Source organism: Phalacrocorax aristotelis, chromosome 2 (assembly GCF_949628215.1).
Source record: "Phalacrocorax aristotelis chromosome 2, bGulAri2.1, whole genome shotgun sequence".
Lineage (NCBI taxonomy): Eukaryota > Metazoa > Chordata > Aves > Suliformes > Phalacrocoracidae > Phalacrocorax > Phalacrocorax aristotelis.
The window spans coordinates 25640106-25657165 of record NC_134277.1 but is presented as its reverse complement, the minus strand read 5'-3'; the positions used below and the strand labels follow the sequence as shown (position 1 = coordinate 25657165).

The 17060-nt window shown below is 39.0% G+C and overlaps 1 protein-coding gene across 4 annotated transcripts in view; it reads right to left on the bottom strand.

Annotated features, from left to right (window-relative positions):
- CDK14 (cyclin dependent kinase 14) overlaps window positions 1-17060 on the bottom strand; it is a 325979-nt gene that overhangs the window by 45042 nt on the left and 263877 nt on the right. The window contains exon 15 of one of the 4 annotated variants that reach the window (XM_075082796.1): window positions 926-1880. The exons of the other annotated variants lie outside the window; for them this stretch is intronic. The gene's annotated coding sequence lies outside the window, so the exon portion shown is untranslated. Of the gene's footprint in view, window positions 1-925; window positions 1881-17060 lie in introns of those variants that run through there. 4 annotated transcript variants of the gene reach the window in all.

Genomic DNA, 17060 nt, shown 5'->3' with positions numbered 1-17060 from the left:
TGAAGTCTGACAGGAAACCAAGGTTCTGCCAGGACGTCATTCCAAAACACGCCAGAATGAGCTACCAGAAAAACTGTGCAACTCCTTTGATGACCTTTTTGTGGCCCATTGAAATCACCTGCAGAACTGTGTGAAAGGAGAGTGATAAACTCTTTTTTTTAAAGAACATTGTTCCATTTCCTACCTGCTGTGTCATTTCTCAGTGAATGTACATGGATTTGCAAGAGGGGCTTATAGTTAAAAGTTGAAGCTGAATTCTACAGCTTACAGCTTTCTAAGTGGAAGACCCTGGCAACAGCCGTGATACCAGCCTGCACACATGCATACCTGGTCACAAGCTCTTCTCATTTTCCTTCAGTTGTACCCCATTGCTCTTGTTCAAAATTTCACATGATTTCCAAGGATTTGCTTTCTCCATCGTATCACTGGTGCTGCAGTTTGCACTTTATACACACAGTTAGGTAGCTCTAGCAACTTTACAAAGTCGGATCTTCTAACATTATGAGCTGGCATTGCTTCTTTCAACGATTTTTGCCCAGTGAGTAATTAGCCACTGTACAAGCATGGTGAGTCATCATAACTGCCCTACTATTACCGCCATAAAAAGAAATGATCATTCCTTTATTAATATTCAACAATTGATAAGGATAGCTTTTGATATAAGGTTAAATTTTACTTTGTGAGTTACTCTAAAAGACTGGAATTTAGATTTGGTTTTGGAATAATTTTTGCATTCCAGTGATAAAAGAAACCTTTTATTTTAAACAGCTCAGACTCCCTGTTTACAAAAATGCCCTGCATATTAAAATAGCGAATCAGAAAATGGTTTATCTAATTTTCTTTCTAAATAAATTTTTAAAATAAAAGAAAATGTAATAAGAAGATAAAGCCTTCATAGAGCATTGCAGCAATTATATCTCCACAGCTACAATATAACCCAAAACTTTGCAAAGGCTTTGATTATTGAACCATGGCTGAAGTGGATAATTTGGCTTTCACTAAGAAAACAAGCACATTCATTCTCACCACAATGGAGAGAGGCAGTTTTAATTAAACCTTATCAAAAGATGAATAAAGAATAAACTCAAAACCCATTCCACAGGACTCTATTTTCATCTGTTTAGTTTAAGCTTGCCATGTTCACGCAATAATTAACCACTGTCCAAGGAATGCTGGAGTTGTGTTAATGTTGGTAAAGATTTAATTAGTTCAATTATCTGGAGAGTACTGAAGGCTCAGCACAGTACCAGTTTCTCCAGGCTTTATACATACCTCAGATCAAAATATATTAAACTGAAATATAAGTGAACAAAGAAAACTTGCTGTTTCGCTTCAGCTACTGAATGAGTGCGTGTTTAATAATTTTACTACACTCATTTTAAAATGAGGTTTCAGAAATAGAATATGTAAGCTGTGAGTTAGCTATTTTTTTCAGATTTTTCCCCTAAGTCAGCTTATAAACATATTTTAAATGAAATTAAGTTTACTTTAGAAAAGAAAACCCAATACTTCTTTACATAGGGAAAAGTATAGTTCCTTTTACATTTTTTTCCCCCATTGCCTACATATTTTGTGTCTTTCATGGAAAGTGAGGCATTTAAAAAGCATTGAAAGCAGTGACACAGACAACTGTTTCAATCTGTCAGACAGCATGGACAGACAGTAGGGATCATTTCAGAAAATAGAGCGGCCCCCCAGCGGCCTGACCTTCCTGGTGGGAAAGCGAACACAGCGCGGTGCTTGACAAGCTCGCCAACAAAGGAGTATATTTAGTTCCCCCAAATTCTGACACGCTTCTCACAGGAAAAACGCAAACCGGGATGAGGCATCGTCGACTACTGCTAACAAAGGGTAATTTCTAATTGGAGATTGCACCGTTACTGCAAAACAAAAAAGAAGAGATGAAAAGTGAAAACATCACTTCACTACACGCAGACTGTAAGCGTTGGAGTGAGCCTGGCTCCTATTTTTCAAAACTGTTCAATTACATATGAGATGCTATTTGAGATGTGAGCCCTCCGGATCTCTACGTGAGGCTCCTGCTGCCTTTAGTGGGAACAGAGCCCAGGGATGGGAGCATTAGAAGATCTCCCTCTTTGTGTTACTAACATATTATCATTAGCTGTTCTTTGGAAGGGATGTTTCAATAAACCACATTCATTTTCCTGTAAGGTTTAAATGACATGTTTATTACTGCCATGGTCCATCCTTTGTTTTCCCAACACTGTGTTTCGGCGTTGTTTATAACCAGTGAAGGCTGCACAAAGATGGCCAGCATGTGAGAAAGTCACATGAGTTTATTTCCTTGAGGAGGTACAAACCGTAGGAGGATGTTATCATTTTCTTATAAAGCAATAAAAACTTATGAGTTAATATAAAAATAACTGTTATGAAATTGCATACTGCATTATACCCAGGTTGGATTCAAGCTGTCTATTTGTCTCTGTAGGCAGTCAAAAACTACTTTAAGGATAGCACTGCTACGCTTCCCAGCAGTAAATACCATTTGGTAAATAACCCTTGTGACACACCATACCTTATTTTCTACTGCTCATATGAGTCGGAAAAAAGTAAACACTTTAAGGCATAAATTAAACTGATAAAAGAAGGTGTGAACTGCACATTGAGTGCCAGCTAATGCCTCAATGCAGCTCCCATTTTGGCCAAAATTTTATCTCCCTTCCAGTTTTCTTTAGAGTGGAAAAGAAAGGGAGATGCTGAAATTCATTCAGGTTTTCCGTGAGTCCAGATGGCTCAGCAAGCAACTGGATTCAGCACGTTTTCCATCAAGCACCTCTCCTTTCTGGCACTTGATTTTTAAGTTGCATCACCACTCTGAAGACTGGAGGTGCCCCATATCCCGTCCCTTGCAGATTTGCTTCTGTCTGGTGTTTCTGTGAGGTTTTATGACAACCTTGTGGGAGCAAACAAGGCTACTAGATGCTTAAGTATTTAATGATTCACATTTATCACGGCTGAAAAAAAACTAAGCTAAAACACCAATGTCCATCTCTGAGTTAGTGTAAGGAAGCATCTAAGTTTAAAAAAAACCTCAAACAAGTCACACATGTACGCCAAGACCCAAATTTCATCGTAAGTGTAGTAATTTATTAATACCAAAAGGACTGTAATTTTCTTCCTTAATTATAACTATTAAGCAACTGCAGAGTGAACACAAATATATCCGTACAGATCTATCCAACCTCATATTGTCTGGTACCTTAGAAATTGCTTTATGTTCTTTCCCAGAATTTGACCAAACCTTAAAGGTAGTACTGATTTTTATTATAGAAAATTCAAGCTATATTCAAGCAAGGACTTGCTGTCCCTTACACTCAACAAAGCATGGCAGGGAAGCATGTGTTGCTCTACAATGACTATTAGCTACAAAGCTGATGAGAAAATGAGCTATGTATGTACAGATACCTTTATAGAACAAATTTTATAATACTACATAAACTATTTCCATAACTAATGTGACCTTTACTGTGACCCACATAAACAACTACGTATTATCTAAAATCATTAAGACTAAGGCAATCACACAATAATTACAGCAACAAAAAGCCAAAGCCATCTATTTCAGGTGTTACACTGTTAGATGGCCTATTTGGTCCCTAAATATTAATTATATCCCTGAGATGATGCACTTTCTCCCATGTGAAAACCTTGGAAGGTGGACGCATACGCTCTAAGTGGACAGTCATTCCAAGGAGGAGGAATTTGCTTGCCAACACTGTTAAATAGGTTTTGTTTTTGAAACACAAATCACTTATTTTATCTGGAAAAGTTCTAGGAATGGACTGGCTCTGCTACACATTATCTACAAAAGAGGTTTAGTTTGGGTCTTCTGGCTCATCTCTCAGGTGAGGAAAAAAAATCAGAAAGTGCAGAAGAGATCTTAGTAGAGGCACAATACTTTATCCCAACTAAATTTTAAAACACTGTTTTGAGTTGGCAGAAAACTGTCTATTTGCTTAACAAAGAACTGTTTTGGAGGAGGCAGCAATAATTTGGCTGCCTTTAAGCCTGAAGGGTATCTGATTTTTCTGATCTCTCAACTCTGAGAACATAATTCTACTGCTTTTCTCTTAGTCTGAAAATATTTTGTGATACATGAATTCGGCCGAGAAGTATCAGGGAACTTTGTCTACACCAAAAAAGGAACTTCAGGGTATTTTCTGCAGATAATGAAAAGAACTTGTTCAGTTTTGCAGTGTAAGTCATTTTTACCACACAAATTCCCTGCTTTTGTGTTAGCAAAGAGGAATACTTTGAGTCTTTCGGTTTAGAAGATCTTCAAACAGACAATAGTGTGTAAACAATCCCAAAGTACATAACTTTACTAGAACAACCTCCAGACTGTGAGCAAGGGCTTCAGAAAGGCCCCTTCATCAGATTTCCTTCTGCTCTTCACCCTGAACAAAGCCTTGGCTGACAATACCGAAATCTCCTCCTTTCTTCGGATTAAACCCCCTTTGCAGGAGAAGTATGCAAATGCTATACGTGTTTCCCTTGCTGAGGCTACTCCAACCCAGCTATCTTTTCACTGTCTATTTTACTCGGGCAGACCATCCTACCGGCTGACAGAGAGACCAGCCTTCCAATTCAATATCTTTCACAACACTGACAGTTGGATGCTGGGGCCTGCCATGAACTCTAAAAGGAGCTCATTTAGTCATAATTAACTATTCCCTGCATATTTCCTAAGGTATGGTAATTGTGCTAAAAGCCAACAAGTGAAGCATTCATTCTGGTTTTCTTTTCAACTTTTATTTTTCCACAGTCTCTTCCCCCCCCACCCCGCCTTTAAAAAAAAAAAAAAATCTTTTCTTTCTTTCTTCTCCTCCTCCCTGGAAACATTTAGAGTAAAGAAAAGGAATGGCGGTGGAGATAGGGAGCTGCAGAAAACTGATGTAGGCAGTTCAAAAGGCAAAGTCCGCCATACGATACAGGACCCCATGGCAGCACTGAGCTATTCAGCTGGGTAAAACAAAGAAAAAATGAAATTAGTAGAATAAAGCTCTGTCATTAATACAGAATGATGGACATCCTGTTTGGGTAACAAGGGGTCATGAATATACATTTCTAATTCCTTAGATATGGTGATAAGTGATCTCTGTTTCCATTAATACTAGAGTATGTGTATTTGACCAACCTAAAATCTTCAGAAGTTATGCAGACGTAATGCACTTTACACACTACTCATCCCCCTCCCCACAACACAGGCACAGACCAAGTCCCACCGTGCGCAGCGGGGGTTCTCACAGGAATAAGGGATGATGGATCCAACCTTATATACAGACCATGTTTATCGCTGTTGAGATGGAAAGCCTTGGGAAGCTGACAGGGATTATTTACCTTAAAAGGCAAAATGTGACCTCATGTCTGCCCTTATCTGTTTTCTGGTTTAGGTTAAATGAAGGAAGGGCTGACAGCACTCTCCACTTACTTACTGACTTTGCATCTGCTGGAATTCTGTTGCCTTTCAGAAAGTTTGGGACTTACAGGTTACCTATCCATCATAAATATGCGTAGTCCATATACAAAAGCAAGTATGACAAAGCTAAATCTCTTCACATTCCAGTCTTCTTTCCACTTGGATGTGCACCAAGAGCAAAGAAATCACCGGCTTTTGCAAAGAATCCACGACGGGGCTAGGGGCTGCGTGTGTGTGTGGCGGAGGGGGGGTTGTTAACATTGCAAACTCTGCAACTGTGCCAAACGGGCCAAACACAGGACTGAGGTTCCTTATTATTATACAGCATTTTTTCCAGTGCCACAAAATGTGGTAGACCTTCCCAGAACAAGGTTAGTAAAATCCATCATCTACAGAATTTACATTCTAGGTTTCAGGCGTAATATAAGAAATAAAGTTAATAAACAAAGACAGGAATAAGGGAGAGAGAGGGCAAAGCTTTAGACAACAAGGTCATGGAACAACTCATTTTACTTATGTTCACCTATAAATGATTCTGGTTTCACTTTTTAGTAGCACCTACCTACCTTTAGCACATACCCTTATACTACATTTGCTTTAAACCTGTAGAATAGTTTAGAATAAAAAGACACTGCAATATTTTTTCTTCAAACACTAGAGTACAACCACCTTTTAAAGAATGGAACATAATGTTAAAGAGTAAGCTGGGTAAAATGCTTCTGAAATCCTTTCCCCTCCCTTTATTCCTAGACTATACCATGTGGATCAATGTGGTTTGTAATGGTAGGCAAAAACACAGTAAGAGCCAAGCTGACAAGCTGTTGCTGGAAATCTTAATGGAAAGTAATTGCATATGGTATTCAAATCAAGCTGATCAATTATTTTACCATCATGGTCTGGGATTTTTGTTTTCTTAGGGGAGGAAGTTTAGAGGGGACATTCAACTGTTCAACTTCTGTGAACTGTGAATCAACTTCTGTGCATTACTGTCATCACGACACATAGTGGATTAACAACAGAAATTTGGAATATCCAGTAAAATCTTCTCTCAACAGATAAGATCTGAAAATATTGATGCTTTGACAATGTTAGCAAGAAACTAAGTTCATTATCATATAAATAAAATACATGAGAAACACCAAATAGATAAGAAGGTTTGCGGATTTCACCTGGTGGAGCTCCTGCTTTTTTGCCCAGTGTTCTAGATGCTCTTGAGCAACATTTCTTCATACAGTCCTGCAGCTGGAAATGTTTTTTCTACCTCTAATGTTTCTTTAAGGACCCATGCATTCAGACTGAGTTGCATTTACTCTCTGCCTTCCACAGTAATTCAGAGTAAATCACTCTGATCCACTGAGGCACATTTCGAACATCTTTCTAAATCCCCAGGTGTCCTGCAGTATCTCTACCCTGCATTTAGGAATCTGGCAGGAGGACAGATGTCTATGTCCTGCTGGCTGGTGACATAAGCAACGCTGTGACTTATTAGTAACGCTCCTACTTTTGATATCACACAAGCTGGTACATTAGTTTCCCAGAAAACTATGAGGTTTGGAGATGATTTTGGGGAGTGAGGAATACAGCTGACACAAGAGAGCAAGTCCAGGACTTGAAAATTCAGAAAGTCTCAGCTTTTAAGTTATCTGAGGAAATATTGCAAGGGTTAATGATCCAAAAGCAATGCTCCATCTGCCAAGAAAATCAAAATCAAGTCTTACGCATAAAGTTCCTGGTCAAGGATTTTGACAGGGTCAGGTCAAGAAATCTTCAGTGTGCCTCAATCTACCTAAACATATCTCTTTAGAGATTTAGTAATATATGTAAATAGCTTGTGGGATATTTAATGTAGGGGAAGGACTTAGTAAGGAAAAAAAAAAAAAGTGGTGAGGCAAAGTCTTAGAAAAGGATTTTGAGAGAGAGAGATCAGTTTACTGCAGCCCACAGTTAACAACACATATGGAAAAGAAGATTAAAAAGTGAATGATATCAAAGTCAAGGACTACAGACACACACTGAAAAAATGACATGGCCCAGTTCTAGGTTCGACTTATGGATTGTTTTATACTGCCCTATTTAATTTGAAATATAATACATAAAACAAAAGTTGAAATGTTACTGATTGAACCACATTTCATCAACAGCTACTCACATTACATAGAGTTGTTTAGATGACCTCAGGCCTCACCGGATTTTTCCAACACTCTACACATCCACCACCCCCAAAAAAGACATCAGCAATTCATACAGCAAGTGTTTTTACACACAAGTAATGATAAAAGGAGTCATTGACATGGAATATGGACCATATGTTAGAGCTTCTTCTTGGCTGAAAAGTTATTCACAAAGATGGGTAACTACGCAGAATGCACACTAGCAAGTTACAGTGATTTCTCAGAAATTTGGGGGAGAAAAGAAAAAATCAGATGATAAAAACGCGATTCTTCCACTCACTGCTCCTGCCTAATCTTCCCTAGAGAGTCAAGGAACAAAACAAGATTCATTTAGGATAGAAAAGTCAGGATTTGAATGAATGACAAGCAACTGCAGGAATAATAGGTCTGAGGGACAGTAAGGCATTTACTAATTCCTTCCTGGCTACTATTCTTCATTTGGATTATGAAGCCCCTAGAAGCTAAGAAAACACTGAGTCAGTTTTGAAAAACCAGAAGTTGTCTGTTTATAAAAAGAAATGAGGAGTAATGGTTAAATTCTTTCCTCTGCTTCAGACTATGCTTATTTCACTTGCCAGAAAATGTAGATACGGGGGAAATATTAGTTGTTTAACTATTTTTTTTTCTAATTCTGAGTGATAACTTCTTTGGTCATGAACCTAGGACATGCACGGGTCACTAACCTGTGTCACACACAGTCCGAGGAAAGAGCTTATCTGCACTTGCCTGACTTCCTAGCCAAAACATCCTTCTGCTCATGTCCAGGCAGCTGCTGCCAGATACAGACAGACACTGCAGCCACCACAGATCCCTCAAATGTATCTCAGGGTTAAAGTCTAGCAGGTCTGCCCAGTACTTACTGATCCTTGTCTTTACTCCATTCTGCTAATGGACCTGGAGATTTCCCAGGCAGCTTGCTCTCTTTTCCCAACAGAAGTCTAATTTTCAAGCTCCATTCAAATATTGTAAACGTATATAACTTCCCCAAACAAAGCGCCAGAGCAGACATTGAGTAACAAATACCTTCTGAACTTTTCAAACTTATTTCCAATGTTTTACTTAAATAGTACTTGGGCATCTGGAGAGCTACCCAAGGTGGGAAAAATTCTCCCATGGGATCTGCATAGAGGATATTTTTATTCCAGTATTCTGCTCTCTTTATTGAACTTTGCCAAAGGCTGAGTCTGGGCATTCATTAATGCAGACTATGGCAGCCAATATGGACAGTGCCTATCTGAAAGAACTTTGCACTGAAAAGTTATCTGAAAGGTAAAGAATGCCTGTGTTTACAGTGCTTTAGTAACTCTTCTTTTTGGCAAACTAGGAGGCTGTTAATGCTGAGCTTTTATATGAAATACAAAACAGAAAACACTCATAGATAAGTCTCTGTACAAATATTTTGATTAAGAAACTCCTTTTAAAAAATCTGATTCTGATTCACATTAGGTGGAGAAAGGGAAATTTGACAGGCTGTGGTTACTCAATAAAGCAAACCCTGGCTACTCCATTACCAACTTTAAAAATCTGACGGATGGAAGAAAATGAAAACTGGAAAAAATTCATCAAGGATCTGAACACTAAGCAAACACTCCTCAGCATTCAACCAAGAGACTGCTTAAGCATGAGCTGCAAACTTCTAAGAGAAGTACATGTTTAATATATAAAAGACAAAATTCCTTAACAAGAAGAAATATAGTTTGCAAATAGTCCTTCAGGAACAGCTTGCAGCCTTTAAACCTCATTTACTCAGCCTGAGATGGTATTGTTGTGTCTACGTTAGTTTTTATAAGGGAGCCAGCCCTACTCCCATTGAAATCTATGGCATTCTCGCACTGTCTTCAGAAGGAGCAGAGCTAGACGCAAAGCCTCACAAAGATACCGCGACAAAAGACTCTGGAAGATACCGTGATCCCATCTTATTTTCTTAACATTTCTGAAAAAAACTATGGGTGGAAAAATCTATGCCGTGCATTCCTACTGAGATGCAATATTCCTTTTATATGAAAATACAGACCAGTGAAGCAAATGAATGGTTAGCAACATTAATAGCCAGGGGCTAGCTAAACTGCCTGGGATGAAGAGTTTGCCTGCAATTTTACCACTACAGAATGTCTTGGAGAAGACTAAGCATTTTGTAATGTTGATTTTTTTGTATAAGCATTCTTTAAATCCATGACAGGCAGCAGACCCTGTAGTCTTCATTTCAGATTAAATTTTATACACTAAACCTGAACGCGTTATTTATTTTTAAATCCATACTTTCTAAGAGTATCTGGTTTTTCCTGGAAATGAAATTATATCATGCAACTGAAACTGCATTCTGATTTTATGCAGTCTGACTAAGCATTAAAAATGAGCTCTGTTATAATTCAACTTGCAACAGAAACAGGTCTTTTTACAACAGCAGCTTGCAAAAAAAACCCCAACCCCATTGCATCCAGAAAACAAAACACTGCCCTGCGTTAATAATGAATGAAGCTCATATCTACCACGTTCTGTTAAATTGCTAAAATTGCCCAGATAAACCATTTGAGAGTATGTCAGGTTTAATTAATACAACATGACCTGATCATTTCCACAGTTGGGAAGAAAGAAGTTGGCATTCTTTAAACCCAGAGCTCAACCTGGAGATTATGCTAAGTTGCTTCATTCATAGTCCACACTCCTCCGCACATGTCAGGAGGACAGCATTTGTCCCCTCTAGTGATAAACAAATTATACATGAAATCAATTCCACTTCACAATAATTTTCCCTATTGGGTATTATCTTTCCTCCTCTGCTCCCTCCAGTTAAGCTTGCATCCTGTAACTTGCTAATGAGCTGGGGGCTTTCTGTTCCAGGTGGCACCCCCTGCCTCGAAGTCATGACATTTCCCATTTCGAATGCTGCTGGCATTTTTCAACAGCTCCTGCTAACTAGCCTTTTTGACCTGCACTAAGAGGAACTCATCTGATCGAATCCTCTAACCTGCCAATCACGCCAGCAAATGATCTTCACAGTCACTCCCAAGGCAGGAGGGGAAAAAAAAAGGGAGCGCAAGAGAGGGGGAGCGAGAGAGAAAGCTAGCGAGAGAGTGATGGAGTAGGCAAGCAGGCAGTTTCTGCAGCTACCTAATGAGAGTACTTTAAGTCTCTGAGGCAGCTGAAACATTGAAAAACTGGTGGGAAAATTAGGACAGAACTGAATGCCTGGTGCTGTAATTACTGATTTCTTTCCACCCTGAGATCATTTTGAGAGCAATACCTCCGAGATGTGCCATTTTCTGAAGAACACAAGTTAATTTTACCATATAAATAGAAAACAGATATATTCTTCCCTGCCACCATCAATATGCAAACCTCATAATTCTGCTCTGCCAAATGGCGTTCTTTACAGAATTAATTAGGAGCTGTAAGCTCGTTAAGTGAGTGTCTTCACCTAGGGATGATTATTAATATTTTTTTGTTGTTGATGCAAGCCATAAATAGCATTTTTAACCTAATTTAAATGCTGGCAACACTTACACCTCTGTATTTACAAATGTCTGCACACCAATACATAAAACAACAAATAGAGTATCTACATAGCCTAGATGTGACTTTGTGGGCTGAAACCAAGCAGAGTCATGATAATGACTCAGTTGTTTTGATTCTGTTTGGTTTATGATATGACAGATTACCTACTGCTGAATCTTTCAAGTACACAAGGACAGATTTAATTGTGTAGACTTTCTTTGCCTTCAGATAACTAGTTTTGCTCTTAAACTTAGCAGGTGGACTGTAAGCTAACTAGATTTTAATACACATACGATGCACATACTGAACAAGAGAAGTATTAAAAGCAATTGTACAATAAAAATTTCAGGGAGAAAACTTAAATGAAAGACTTATACTATGATATTACATGCTGTGACTGTATTGTTACAATATACATGGCTGAAAATACAATCAGTCCTTATATTAATGTCAAAGATGGTTACAGAAATGGCTGTACAGAATTAATAGCTAGGTATTAATGGCAGAGGATGATCACCCATAATTACTAATTTAAAATATATATATGCTCCAAAACAACATTAATAATTGATAACAAGACCACAAAATTATGGAAATACCCAATTCTGTTTCTGCTTCTTAAAATATCTGAAGATACTGTTTCAGTGTTATTCTCCTATATTGTATATTTTTATTGGGGAATTTAGTATTTTTTTCCTGATTTTTTGGGGGTTTTCTCCTTAGAATTTTCATAGCAATGTAACAATAGGAGCATGTGGGAATGCCATCCACACTCAGTCCGGCTTATGGGGCAGAATAAATGAATGTATTTTTGTTAACTGAGTTGTAAACTATTGCTGCATTTTTAGGCAAGCATCTCCCCACAACTAGGAATATTTTGTGCATGTTTACTTTAATGGCTGTTGCCTTCAGAGCCAATTTTGCAGTGGTTGGTTTAGTTTCTTTGTTTCGTAGAGAATCAGGCAATGCAAACTACAGGCTCAAAATAGCAACACAAAGCTTGCTCTCCACGGAAACAATTCTGGTATATGGAATTACTAAAATTCATTTTTTGCTTATGATTTGGCTGAAAGTAAAATGTTCTGTTAATTCTGAATACTGCAAATGATGCCTGAGAGGCGATGCCTCTCATGAGCTTTGCTGTCTCTCTGGGTTACGGGCTGTGTGTCAGCACTGGAAGCCTCTGCTTTGTCTGGAAACCTCAGTTTCTCCCCTTCAGTGGTTCCACTTTTCCTCTTAGACAAAGCCTAACTGAGGAGTCACATGAGGAAATAATCCTAAAGGAAAGGTGACTGTCTATGGGAGAATACGGAGAGTTTAGACCCGCTTTTGCCTCCCTCCCAGTCATTGTCATTTATACATTGTCCTCTCTGCATTCAAATGTCATCCCAGACTATCAGCCCACTGCAACTCAAACAGCCTTTCATGCCTAGACACTTCTTAAAGCATCAACGGACCACAAAGACCGTCTAGTGGGAATCGCTTGCTATCCTAATATTAATAATACAATACAATGCACTCATGGCACAGAGGATTCTACCTTCTGTCTCCTAAATTTAAGAACAAACTGGAAAGACAGATAAACAGCGCTGCAACTGAGCACATGCACTCATGCAAATATCACTAATATCTTTCCTCCAGCGTACGCAACTGTTAAATTAAAAACCCCTACACTAAAAATTATTTGAAAATGAATCTTCACAGTGCTAAAGGCAAGTTATCACGCATTAGAAATGAACTGAAAATAGGCACCAGACTATGCAATGGTACAAGACAATATTATATTGTCCCTTGACAAACGTTCATCCGTAACAGTAGTAATGCTTCCTCTTTCTTCTGGCAGCTCTGCAGCTGATTTGGTCATGAAACATTGCGAAGTTAAAAAAAAAATATCATGCCATCATGCCAGAAAGTATGTAACCACTAATTTCACACAGAATAACATGGAGTATATAACTGCAAGGAAGACATCAATCTCTCCTAGCCGTGCAGGTTTGAAATACTTGTCCTACCAAGCACAGTAGGTGATAACAAACGTGAAATCCTACTCTTTCTGTCCTGCTTCCTTTCTTTTCCTCTTCTTCCTTCGTCCCTAAAGAGACTCCCAAACTACCTCTCCTCCCAGAATCCTGTCCATGAATTTAGGAATCTTTTTCATTCTTACTTATCTCTAGTCATAGATGCTGTCCTGGTCTTTCAGCCTACAGATCAGACAGGCGCTCAGCACCAGTGTTCAGTTGGCTTAGCGAGACTGTGAGGTGGCCTTCATTTCTCTTTCCATACTTCTGTGCATTAGGTTACTAACTCCGAGCAAGGCTTTTTATCATGAAAGGCATGAGGCTGCATATTCCACTACTTACACTGAGTGCAATTAAGTGAAAGTGCATCTAACATGAAAACAGACAAAGCGAGCAGTTACAGCACTGCTACAGGAACACCACTGAACATATTTTCAAGTCTCACCAAGTCCCTGATCAAGTGGCAAGTTCCCTTTACTGTGGCATAGTGGGGGACCTGATGGACTTCTGTAGGGATGGTTGCTCCATCCTCAGTCACCACGTGTTGCTTAAGGGAGACAGGGAGTTTATATCAAGTCAGTCTTGCACTGGCCAGCTATTTGCTCGGACCATTTCGCCCTCTGCACAGTCTACTGAATACAGGGGGCTTTTCTTTATGGCTGAATAGAGGGCAAAATTCACTCTATAACTCTCATTTTAGACTAATAGGAACAAGATAATAAATTCTTAGATAGCAAGAGAAGAATGTACTCCAGTGCCTGGAGTTTTTTCCCTTGTGAGTTAAATTTAGGGCATATTCTATCAGTGTGGTGATCTTATTCTTTGATATTAAGTAAAGCACAGCTGGAACAGTCTCATAAAACCATTATGTTGTTAACATACGAAAATAATGGCACTAAAACTATTACAGAGCCAAAAAATATCTTGGATCCTGCAGTTATCTTTCACAGCTTAATACTAATTTAACGTTTTACAAAATTGATGTTACAATTTCAACTCTGTTTAGTACTGTCATTACTGGACTCAAATCCAAATTGCTTTCAGCTGCCCAACACAACTGCATCTTATTAGCCTTTTCACGAAAGCCAATTTATGCAAATCCAGTATTAGTTAAATAATTAAACTGACCCTCAACACTCATGTATAGACATTGTCTGGCACTAAAAGATGCAAGAGAAATTTAAACCTCCCATATTCGGTGCTTAGGCCTCCATCTTTTCAACTGCAGCAGACAATGACTGTTTGTACACATCTATTAGAATCCATCTATTTAAAAAAAAAAGTGCATTTAAAAAATGAAACTGTTAACTGCTGTGCTTTTATAACTGCTTTTCTCTCCCAAGCCAGGTTTCCACTGAAGTTCAAGATCTCGCACCTATAAAACAGTACTGGCTGCTTTCAGCTTGTGATTAAATCAACAATGACAAAATCTGGCTGACACAGAGAAACTCAGTCCAGAATTTCTCTTTTATGCAGACCTTTTCCCACTGTAATTACTACAGTATTATCCACTGAAGCTGGAGAGATGAAGACTTAGAAGCACAGTATATGATTCTCCATGGTGATTCAGCAACACTGGGATACCCAGGACAGAGTAAATGCAGAGAAGTAGTGAATGAGAATGACTTTCAATGCTGGCTGCTGAACATGTACACTGCTGGACGATAGCTTCCCTGCGGCTCAACTAGGGCAAAGCAGGCAAAAATTATGTTCCCACACAGCAGTGCTGAAGAGGCACTCCTACACAATTTGTAAATGTAAATCTCAAGATGACAAACAAAAACGAAACTATTTGGATGGGGATGCAATAGTCACCTCTCTAGCTAGCAAAGAGAAAAAGGTAAATTTACATAATGATTCAGTGCTGCTGAACACCTCTGGTCAGATGCAACCAAATCAGTAAAGCTAGCACTTTTTGCTGTTATAGTGGTAACTGTCACCTATTCAGCTTTATTCTGTTTCACAGAGCTGAGCTGACCCGAATGACGACATCGTCCCTTCGATTGGCTGGGCTGGTGTCAGTTGCTGGCTTAAATGGACACAGAAGAAAGAATTCAGCATCCTGCGATTGAAATTCAGGATTGCTCAGATGCATGTGCGTGTGGTGAAGCAGTACAAATAAAGACCACTTTTTGTTTTGCTCCAGTGAATTGTCAAAGAGATTTAGAAAGCCAGGGGATCTCATTATGGTAATACAGGTTAAATACTTTAAAAGCATATGGTGTTACCATCCTGAATGAAGCTGTCCCTGCCGGCTCCAGGAAGCAGACAATAGGCCAGAAACACATCTCGTGTCTCTGGTCCACCAATGGGAACTGGGGATTATAAATCACCACGAGAAAACATCGCGTGCTATCTGGTATCAGGTAATGCCTTGTCTTTTCAATTACAATTTGACTCATCCTTCTCCAGAGAGGAGCAAGCTCTAACCATGTATTCCACTGGCCAAAGGAAAAAGCAGCTCTAGAGTTTCTTATGGCCCATTCATGTCTCAATAAAATATCTGTAGAGATGAGTGAATAAAATATACAATATATCTCAACAGTATATGTAGAAGTGGGGAATGCTTCCACATGCAGAGCATTGTTTCCATGGGGAAACAAGGTATCAGTGAAAACCATCAGGCACAAAATAAAAATGTTTTGCTTTATCACAAAGCTTTAAATATGCTTGGATATGGCCAAAAGATTTCTTTCCTTTCTCCCCAAAAGGCCCCATCTAATTCACTACTGACAGATTCTTCTGTGTAAAACAGAGCTCATTACCATATATTTGCTAATTTTCTCCAGTAGGGAGCAGTCTCAAAATTGACCTTGGTAACTTCAAATGTCACTCTTTCCCCATGGGCACCAAAATAACGTGTTGTGTTGTCTCTCTCTTGGAGCCCATGACAATGACACAGTGTAGTCCACAAAGACCCTATTAGTAGTCTGGGTCTGACAGGGATTATCTGGGTTTTCAGAAACATGGCCTAGGTTACTGCTATTTCAGGGAGTTTTTTGGATCTGTAAGCAGCTATACTGCAGACAGGCAGCTGAAGCACTATAATATTTCAAAGATAGTAGAAATTCTCAGGGATGCACCAGTTTCTTCAGCTGCTCCTTGCGGCTATTGCTAAGGGCAGCAGACAAGCTCGAACAAATGATGATAGAGCCATTTACAAAGTTACTGCCTTTAGCTCCTCTCCTTCACCAATCTGCCAGAAATTGCTGCTTCCAAAGTTGGCAGATGATGATGTTTGTCCATATCTCAGCCACTCCTGGGTAAAGCCCAGTCTCTTTGCTTTCCAGAACCTAAAGAAAGGTGGATTTAAACCAGTGGGTGCACTATTAGGGCAGGAACATCTGGCAAGCATGTGGAGAGAACAGCAGGAGGTGGCTATTTCTTAAATTATCACAGCAACATTTGGCACAGCTTCTTTGTTGAAGCTCTCAATTTTCTTTCCTATTCTACCCGGAAAAAAGGAAATTAGGAACACTTGGAAGGAAGGACCAGACAGAAGACGTAAGACTGGAATTTCCTTTAACACCATCAAGGTTCTTGGGGTGGCTGAAGGTGGTCCTTTATTTGTGTTTTTTTGTGCATGTCTTCTAATAAATTCCTTTACAATGTATAAAAACATTTAAAATATAGAAAATATAGAAAAGATAGAACCATTTCCCTCCACACACGTCAGAGGATTTAGACAGCAACCATCTAAAAGTTTTTCTCTTTCACAGCTTCCTGACAGATATTGGAATACTTCAAGATTCCAGCCCTTCCTAACTTCCCAACCACCTCTATATATCCATAAATTAAACTGAAGATGGCTAAAACACATACGTACCCGCCTTGTCCAGGAGACAAGCTATAAGTGTTTGTTTGCCTCTGTTTTTTTCATAATCTGATCTATTTCCTTGCAATATTTGCGCCTTTTAATTTTCCTTTATTGCCACG